General features: G+C 41.3%; 1 protein-coding gene and 1 long non-coding RNA gene across 19 annotated transcripts in view; one reads left to right on the top strand and one right to left on the bottom strand.

The window, feature by feature from the left end:
- LOC116090495 overlaps positions 1-1785 on the top strand; it is an 8830-nt gene extending 7045 nt beyond the window's left edge. Inside the window, exon 4 of the long non-coding RNA XR_004118694.1 lies at positions 1678-1785. This is a non-coding gene — a long non-coding RNA (uncharacterized LOC116090495). The remainder of the gene's footprint in view (positions 1-1677) is intronic.
- Positions 1-9758, bottom strand: part of Phf21a (PHD finger protein 21A) — a 183377-nt gene that overhangs the window by 84030 nt on the left and 89589 nt on the right. The gene's annotated exons all lie outside the window — the stretch shown is intronic.

Raw genomic sequence — 9758 nt, 5'->3', positions numbered from 1 at the left:
CCATGTGATATTCCATGCTGTACTAGGAGTAGCAAGACAGCCCTTACAAGATGGGGCCCCTTGATCTTGTACTGACCAGCTTTCAGGACCACAAGCTCATCATCTTACCCAGTCTAGGTATTCTGTTTTAGCAGCACAAAACTGACTAAATCACTACTTACAAGCCACACCAAGAAAGAAAACATACACTGCCTACCCACAAAGAATTTTCTCTAAAAGATGTAACTGACAGATCATGGGAAAAAAGTAATTTCTCTCAGGCATGTAAGTCATAATTTTTATTTTTTAAAAAGTGTATGCATACAAGTTGTGCTGGATAGTTTTATGACAACCTGAAATAAGCTAAAATCTGAGAGGAGAGAACTTTGATTAAGAAAATGACTCCATAAGATCCAGCTGTGGGGAGTTTTCTTAATTACTGATTGCTGGGCCAGGGCCCAACCCAGTGTGGGTGGTGTCATTCCTGGGCTGGGGTTCCTGGGTTCTATAAGAAAGCAGGATGAAGCCGGGTGGTGGTGGTGCATGCCTTTAATCCCAGCACTCGAGAGGCAGAGGCAGGCAGATTTCTGAGCTCGAGGCCAGCCTGGTCTTCCAGGACAGCCAGGGCTACACAGAAAAACCCTGTCTCGAAAAATCAAAAAAAAAAAAAAAGAAGAAGGAGGAGGAGGAGGAGAAGGCGGCGGCGGCGGTGGCGGTGGCGACAGCAGGGTGAGCAAGCTAGAGGGTGCAAGCCAGTAAGTGGTATTTCTCCATGGCCTCTGCCATGGCTCCTGCCTCCAGGTTCTGGGCCTGTCTTGAGTTCCTATGCTAATTTCCTTCAGTGATGGGCTCTGGTGTGAAAGTATAAGCCAAGTAAATCTTCTCCTCCCTAACTTGCTTTTGGTCCTGATACTTCATTACAACAATAGTAACCTTAAGTAAGATACACACACACAAAATCCGTGCATATGTGTTTGGTTTGTTCCTTTGGTTTTTTGTGACAGGGTTTCATTGTGTATCCCTTGCTGTCCTGGAGACCAGGTTGGCCTCAAACTCACAGAGATCTACCTGCCTCTGCCTCCTAATGCTGGGATTAGAGTTGTATACCAGTACTGAAGGTGTATTTTTTTAAGACACACAGGCTGGCGAGATGGCTCAGTGGGTAAGAGCACAGACTGCTCTGCTGAAGGTCCTGAGTTCAAATCCCAGCAACCACATGGTGGCTCACAACCACCCTTAATGAGATCTGACGCCCTCTTCTGGTGTGTCTGAAGACAGCTACAGTGTACGTAATTATAATAATAAATAAATCTTTTTAAAAAAAACATACACACACAAACGCATGTGCACGCATGTGTGCGTAAATGTATACACACATACACATGTGGGTATGCACATCTGTTCAAGTGTGCAAAGGTCAGAAGATGTCTTCCTCCCAATGCTCTGCCTATTCCTTTAAGACGTGGTCCTCTCTGAACCTTGGCAATGAGGGACTTGAAGCATAGAGCCCCAGCAATTGTTGTGTTTCTGTCTCTCTCAAAATTGAAGTTACAGGCTTGCATGGGATGCCTAGGTTCTTTTGTGGGTGCTGGGACCCAAATTCCAGTCCTCATGATTGTACACCAAGCACTCTTAACCACTAAGCCCTCTCCAGATCTGTGAATTTTATTTTCAAAACTTTTTTTTATCTTCCAATAGTGTCTGGTAACTCAAAAGAGGAAATGAAAGAGGTCTTCAGGTGCCCCACCACCATAGAATTTCTGCCCTGGTCAAGTACACTGTGTCTTTTTATACAGACCAGTCTAGTAGGTAAGTGAAGTTCTTTCTAGGTAAATGTGAAATGACTTCTCCTTCAGCACCAAGTCTCTCCCACAGCAATGGGTTACACTGGCAGAGGTGTCCTGCTGATAAGCGCATAATAAAACCCTCATCAGCTGCTGCTCTGGCTATAAAAGTCCTTCAATCAGAAGGGTGGTTCTCTAGAATCTTGGCAATATTCTAATAAAAGTAATTTCTTTTTGTTTGTTTGTTTGTTTGTTTTTCAAGACAGGGTTTCTCTGTATAGCCCTGGCTGTCCTGGAACTTACTCTGTAGACCAGGCTGGCCTCGAACTCAGAAATCCGCCTGCCTCTGCCTCCCAAGTGCTGGGATTAAAGACATGCGCCACCACTGCCCAGCTTAAAAGTAATTTTTTCTTATACAGTTTTTAAAAAATCAATTTTGAGATGTGTGTGACAGCACATAGCAGTAACAGCAGCAACCCAAAAGCTTAAGGCCGCCCTCAGAAGGGCCAGTGTGGCTCCAAGAAACCCTGCTCAAGTCAGCAAGAATGCATTGGGACATAATTCTGGAAAAGTTACAGTGACAATGAAGCCCCATGTGTCTCTCACTCCAACTCTTTAGGTGTCAAGCCTGTGCTGTGCTTTCATATTTTCCTGCCCCTCCCCCACTCCCCTGGACTTTTTTTCTGGGTTCACTTGCAAATTGCTCCTATTTTGCTACAAAACAAATCAGGTTGTTTTGTGAACACTGTTGCATGCACTGGTAATGGACCCACAACTGCTGGAGTGTTACCTCAAAAGCCTTCCAACTTCTGCTCTACAATTAAATTTCTGAAAACACACTGCTGGAGGAAGGAGAAACTCAACACTGATAGACAAATATGACCTAGTGACCTTCTTCAGATTTTGCCAACAACCCAATAACATCTCTTAAGCAAAAGAAAGTCCCTTCTTAGTGAATACATCCTGGCTTCTACATGTCTCTGATGGGGCATCAAAGGAAACTAATCATATATGTGACAAATCATATATGTAAGAGAGCTGAGCTTAGGAGAAACCAAAATACCTCTAGCTCTGTTATATGTAGCTTTAAATTTTTCGGTATTTTAAAATTAAAATTCCACAAGAGTGCTCTGAAGCACCTCAGCACAGCAGCACAGGATATGTTTTGTAGTAAAATGTGCCTTAGGGGAAACTGCCTGGGAGGAAAATTCAGTTGCAGACAATCTATGACGTAGACACCAGGAGATATCATGAAGGGTACAGAGAGCTGACAGGAGCTGGGACTGAGAACCATTCCAGTGCTCTCATGAAAACAAATGTCAAGGCTATGTCTATTAACATACGTTAAAATAAACCCCAGGAAGAGCGCTGAGGAAGGCTGTTTCCCTTCTCAGATTGAAAACATAAAAGGGCTTCAGCTACCTTTTCCTACCCTGCTTGCTTCCAAAGCAAGTTTATGTGGTAAACTGTCTCCACATTGAATGGCTGACTGCCTTTTATAATCCGAATTACAAAATACAACAACAACAACAAAAAAAATCCTTTAAAGTCAAACAGTGGAATTAACATATGAGCAGAGCTCCTGTGGGCATTTAAATCCGTAATTAAAAACCTGAGACCCGTTGGCTTGGCAATGGTTATTGTCTAACGTGCACAGATAGCCAAAAGGTACTGAAATGCGACATCCTGTCCCACATGATTCACTCAGCAGAGGCAACCTGGTGAAGAATACAGAGAAGGCCAGGCATCTTTAAATGCCCGGCCCACCAGAACTCTTCTCTAGCACCACATGAATGCCCAGGTCCCGAGGAGACACTGTTCAGTGCTTGCAACTCTAAAATCTGCTTTGACTGGCATGCTCCATTGCTATGCAGGAAGAGGAATCCCTTGCTGAAAAATTAGAAATCTGAGAGCAGGAACAGCCACACACGCACACACAAGGCAGATCGTCATTCCTATCTGATGCGGCGCACCGTGCCCAGCACACAGCGTGGCAATCTAGCGACAAGCCTCCCGGATTATAAATAGGCTGCCAATCCAGGCAGCAGCTGTCTAGGGCCATTCTGCTTCTCCACTCTGATTTTGTATTTCAAAGATGATTCCCTGACTCCTAGCACAGCTTTCTCTGTGCTAACAGGTATGACAAGCAGAGGCCAAGGAAATTTGTTTTTAAGATTATTCACATCAAACAATATTCCATGCTAATCTGCCATTGTTTACCTTATTTATACATGTAGAGGGGGTTTAACAGGTTAGCACTCCTGCATTTTCTGTTATAAATTAAGCCCTTGGTATTATAATTCTGCACTCAATCGCAGTCAAGCAAGAAATTGCCTTTATAAAGGCAACTGAGCACCCTGCCCTTTCTGGGCTTGGAAAACAGTGCTACCTACACCTGAATGCAGACACTTACACAGGAAACACACAAAATGCAATGCAATTTGATTAAGTCTTTAATGCATACAACTCTTCAAGAAAGTAGCAAACCAATCAACTAAATGTAATCCTTAAGATCTTTAAAACACGCAAGTGCACAAGACATTTGCTATTCACCTCCCAGAACATGAGGGCTAGCTGCCAAAGCCATGAGGAGGAGATGCCTTTGTTCCTGAGTGAGAAGCTTTCTTCCCAGAAATCAGTGTTGAGGATACACCACACCTCTTAGAAAATCATTCCCAACTTTTCCATCCTGCTTTTGGCATGTAATTCACATGGGGAAGTTAACAGGCAAAGTCGACAATATTTTGCTTTCCTATTTGTATTAAGTACATTAAGAAGTATTTTTTGGCCACCACAGAAATATCACTCCCTAGCCAACATACAGCCTTCATGGTGCTGAGATAAAGTGATACCAGTCAACTGCCACTTCAATCAGTCTAATACATAAACAGGGTAATATTTACTACAGTGGGCTGATGTAACAGATGTGAGCTAACAAAAGGTCTGTGCTACAAGTAGCTTGAACATATTTTTTAAAGAAGGGTTTGGAGGATACAAGACAAAAACAATTGTCCAAAAACTTCATTTGTATTCTTAAAAAAAAAAAAAAAAGTGGTCTGGGTATGGGCTTGTACACCTGAATCTGTATTTTGGCCCATGGAGGCCAAAAGAGGGTGTTGGATTCCCTAAAGCTGGAACTACAGGCAGTTGTGAGCCACCCCATAAGGGTGCTGGCATTTGAACTGGGGTCCTTTGCAAGAGCTCTCCATGCTCAGCTGTTTCTCCAGCCCCTGCATTCTTAATCAACCACCCAAACTAACTTCCCACGGTTTATCTGGCATCAGGATGCAACATCATTTCAATTTTTAAGAATATACACAGTGATCCCTCTTGGTTCTTCTGGAATAATCTCACATTAATTCCTATGAAAATAAAGCACATTGTGCATCAAAATGTGAACAGTGGTGAGTTTGCAGGCAATTTTTGCCTTGGTGACTTGGCAGAGGACTTTACGATAAATATACATTGCTTTATAATTAAAATAACATTACATCTACTGCATTTTAGAAAAAAAATTTCTTCCTCTGGCTTCCCGATTCAGCTGAAATTCTCATCTTGCCACCTATGTGGAAGGGCTTCTTTCCATTTTAAAAGCTTGTTCTCCGAGGTGTTCATCTTCTTTTTTGTTTTAACACATCTTCCTACACCCAGGAAGAACTACACGAACCCAAAGAGAACAGACATCAGATGGGACTTCAACCGGAGGATCTGCTAATAGAACTTACATCTCAGGCCCATCTACTCACGGTTCATTCATTTACTTTTATGTTTTGAGGTACAGTAAAGCATGTGAATGTCCTAGCTGTCATGAAAGTGAGGAGTTAAGGGCTTGACCAGAGAAGTCAATGATGATGTCATATTTTTGCACTTGGCAGCTGAGGATGCGCTTTAACTATTTGACTTGCTATGGATTTTCATCAAGTCTAACAATTACTCAACTGGAGATTTTCCTCACATAAAAGCTCCCTCCAAACAACATCCTGCTCTTTCCAAGAGCCCCAACTAAGTGGCCATTTTGAAAATAGCTTAGTGATTACCTTATGCTTTCTTTTGACTTTAAGATTCAAATACTTCTTTGCTGTACTCATTCTTAAATTTTTCTTTAAAAAAAAAAAAAAAAAAAACCTAGCAATACAATCCATATCACCTCCAACAGCATACAATAACAAATGGCCACTAGGGTCTTTTTAGTTAAGAACTATTCCAAGTCTCTTCCCCCTCAGCTGTTTTGTAGTTAGTAAAAAGTAACAACAAGAGACAAGAAGAAAGTTAAGAATGGGAGAAAGATAAAGGTAAAATACTTTTTATTTCTGAAGGTGTTTCAAAGACTTATTCTTTGTATGGTTGTTTATAACTTGATTTTATAATTATATTCTCATGGAAATACATTGTTTTTTTTTAAACTTTTTTTTCAAGATTTTTATTTATTTATCTTATGTATATGAGTACATACTGTAGCGGTACAGATAATTGTGAGCCTTCATTTGGTTGTTGGGGATTGACTTTAGGACCTCTGCTCCCTCCAGTCAATGTCAACCCTGCTCACTTAGTCCCTGCTCGCTAAGGCCCAAAGATTTATTTATTATTATAAGTACACTGTAGCTGTCTTCAGACGTACCAGAAGAGGGTGTCAGATCTCATTATGGGTGGTTGTGTGCCACCATGTGGTTGCTGGGATTTGAACTCAGGACCTTCAGAAGAGCAGTTGATGTTCTTACCAGCTGAGCCATCTCACCAGCCCCCAAAAATGCATTCTTAAGACAGAAAGGAACATGGTACCCTTTGTAAAAAGGAAGCCCTGACACACCCAGCTAACACAACAAAGTGTTGTGCATTACAGCCTTAGACAGAGCAAACTGCTGATTGTATCTAAACTACATCTCCTTAAGACTTTCAAAGCTACTGCAGGCTTAAAATCCCACCCTCTGTAGACAGCTCAGTGAAGAATATGGCCAAGGTACATTTTTGGCTTCTATTCTCCAATTTCTTTAAGTGAGTGTCAAAACAACAACATTTTCTCTATGAGCTGTTACTCCGATCAAAAATGCTTCCTTTATTGTCTGAGGACATGTCACTGTCTTTTCTTCTAGGCATATGATTTGCTTAACATTTTCATCTAGGGATTAACACCTGATTTCATATTAGCATCTGTAGAAAGAATCTAAAATTCATAATAAGGAAAGTGTTCTTTCTTAGCCTGAGATGTAGAAATACTTTTCCTTATTCTACTTTTTAAAAACTTTCTTTATGACGATGATGACCATGATGGGCACATTCATGCCACACTGTGCATGTGCGGCAGAGAACAGCACTACGGATTCAGTTCTTTCCTTCACCTTTATGTGGGTTTCAGGGATCGTCGAACTCAGATCATAAGGCTCAAAAAGCAAGTGCCTTTACCTGTTGAGCCTCACTAACTGACTTTTTTTTGAAAATACAAATTTTACTGTGTACATTTAAGGTACAAGATATAAAACACGTGTATAGAGTAAAATGGTCACTGTAGTGAAAGATGTGAACATGTCCATCATTACATTACCAGTCAACCTCCCGAGAACAGCAGTAATCTACTTGTACCAAGCAATCCTGGACACAGCACACTCCTATTAACTATATATTACAACTGTTAACCTCATTCCACATATTTGCTCCTTTGTACTTTCTATGTATATTTCTTTAGCTACTTTTTAAAAATTTTTTAATGCTATATATTATCATTAGTCTACTCTCTGAATATACCTAAAAATAATTTTTAAACACCTTGAATGTAAAACTAGAAACATAAATTTAACATTTTAAAACAATTGTAGCATAAATAACAAAATCAATTTTCACTAAATCCCAAATTCTATATTCAAGCTAGATTTGGTGGCACATGCCTTTAATCCCAGCATTTGGGAGGATTCCTGTAAATTCCAGGCCAGCCTGGTCTACATAGCAAGTTCTAGGACAGCCAGAACTACAGAGACCCAACCCCCTCTCTCAAAAAGTGATGAAATATTTTATGTTCTCATACAACTATTTTTAAGTCTTTTTAAATTCACATTTTAAAGGACCTGAATATTTTTTTCTTCAGTACAATACAATGTCAATACAGTAGAGGGAAAATAGGGGATGGGAAGATAGGATGAGAAAAGGAGGGAGGGAGGGAGGGGAGAGAAGAAAAAGGAGAGGGGAGAGAGGAGGGAGGAGGGGAGAGAGGAGGGAGGAGGGAAAAGGCGAGATTCTAAGAGCAACTTGTACTCTGGGCAAGATGTGAAGGAAATGGGGGTAACTGATCAGAGAGAATGCTGACACACCTACTATATTTTCTCTCATGTCAGTAACTGGCACAGCACACAAGATAGAACCATGAAGAACTCCAGTGTGAAAGTTCTCTGAGGACTAGCATGTCAGCAGTACTGAGCACTTAGTGCATAGTGTATCAGGGAGCACATGAGCAGCACATGAGCTCAAGCCTGCAGAATTATTTCTTCCTGTCATGTGGCCATTTTAATCAACACCTAGTCCTGAGTTTTGTTCTGTGATACATCCATTCCAACCTCTCCTCACCAAGCCTTTTGCCTCCTGCCTGTGTCACAAACAGTTTTCTTAGTTCCCAACTGCAGTAATAACTGGAACTACCCATCTTTTATAGGCCTGACAAGTTCACAATCAAGAAACCACAGTTTGGACTGATATGTCACTTCCTTGGCTAAAACAAACAGAAAGACAGACAGACAGCCTGCTGGGCCCGAACGCACATGTGCTGCATGTGGAAGAGAAGGCTAGTGGGAACTACACTCTTTAGGAGGAGAGAAGCAGTGCAAATGTACTGTATCTAAAGCAGCCACCAGTGGAAGGCTGTGCTTCTTCCACTACTTGGTTCTCAGGCTCTCTTCAGATTAATAGGTACAGAGGCAGGTCAAACCCAGAGCACTTGGCTGGGACTCTTTTCCTCTGGTTTTAACTCTGAGACCAAACAGTGTTCAGAGAAGAACTCAATAATTTTTTTCTCTTCCAGAGACTTTATTATTAGCACTCTATTCAAAGTGAAAGTATCCCTGAATACTCAGAAGTGACTCTCACCCAGAATGAGACAAGAATGCCTGATTAAATCTAGCAGCAGGTTCAAGGTCTAGATTGTAATGTGGTCTCATAGCTACCCAATTTCCCCAAATGCGCAGCTTTTTGTTCTTTTTTACACCAAAATGAAGACAATAGTTTTATTTTCTGATTGCCAAATTGGTCAAAACCTGATCGTAAATGCTGGTTTAAAGAAAAGTGTTTGGGCATAGAGGAACAGCTTAGTGTCTGAACACTCCATTCTGTGTGGATGGGAGGCTGGGTTCGATCCCAATATTTTGATGAAAAAGGGTGGGAACTGTGCCAATCTCTAGCAGTTTCTCAAACATGGACTGGCCAGCACTAGGATCTAACTTAGTAAGCCTAGAACAATGGTTCTCAACCTTCCTCATGCTGCAACCCTTCACTACAATGCATGTTGTGGTGACCTGCAGCCACAACACAATTCATTGCTACTTCAGAACTTTGCTATTATTATGAATCAAAATGTAAATATCAAATATGCAGGCTATCTGATATGTGACCTCAAAGGTCTCCATCCATAGGTTGTGAGATCCACTGGTCCAGTATCCTTAGGATAACCGTAGCTGCATAAAATGAGGCCCATCTCACAGAAAAACAGAAATGTATTTTCATTTAAATCTTTTCTGTTGGTGCAGAGGACTGAAGTTAGGGCCTTGCACACACCAAACATTCACAATTAGATTGAACCACACTCCCAACCCTAAACTAAAGACAAAAACACACTGAAATCAATTTAAAATGTAGATTTGTACTACTCAAAGGGCTGCACGGTCTCATCCATCTGTGGGCACCACTGCTCTCCAAGTACACGACTGTTCACAGAGACAGGAGAGCTCAACATAGCACTCACTTTGTAGCACAGGTGGCCTCAAACTCTCAAGTTTCCAGACTTAAAGTCACCTAAGC

Source organism: Mastomys coucha, unplaced genomic scaffold, assembly GCF_008632895.1.
Source record: "Mastomys coucha isolate ucsf_1 unplaced genomic scaffold, UCSF_Mcou_1 pScaffold15, whole genome shotgun sequence".
Taxonomy (NCBI): Eukaryota; Metazoa; Chordata; class Mammalia; order Rodentia; family Muridae; genus Mastomys; species Mastomys coucha.
Note: the sequence above shows the minus strand (reverse complement) of the source record. Positions and strands in the feature narration are given on the sequence as shown.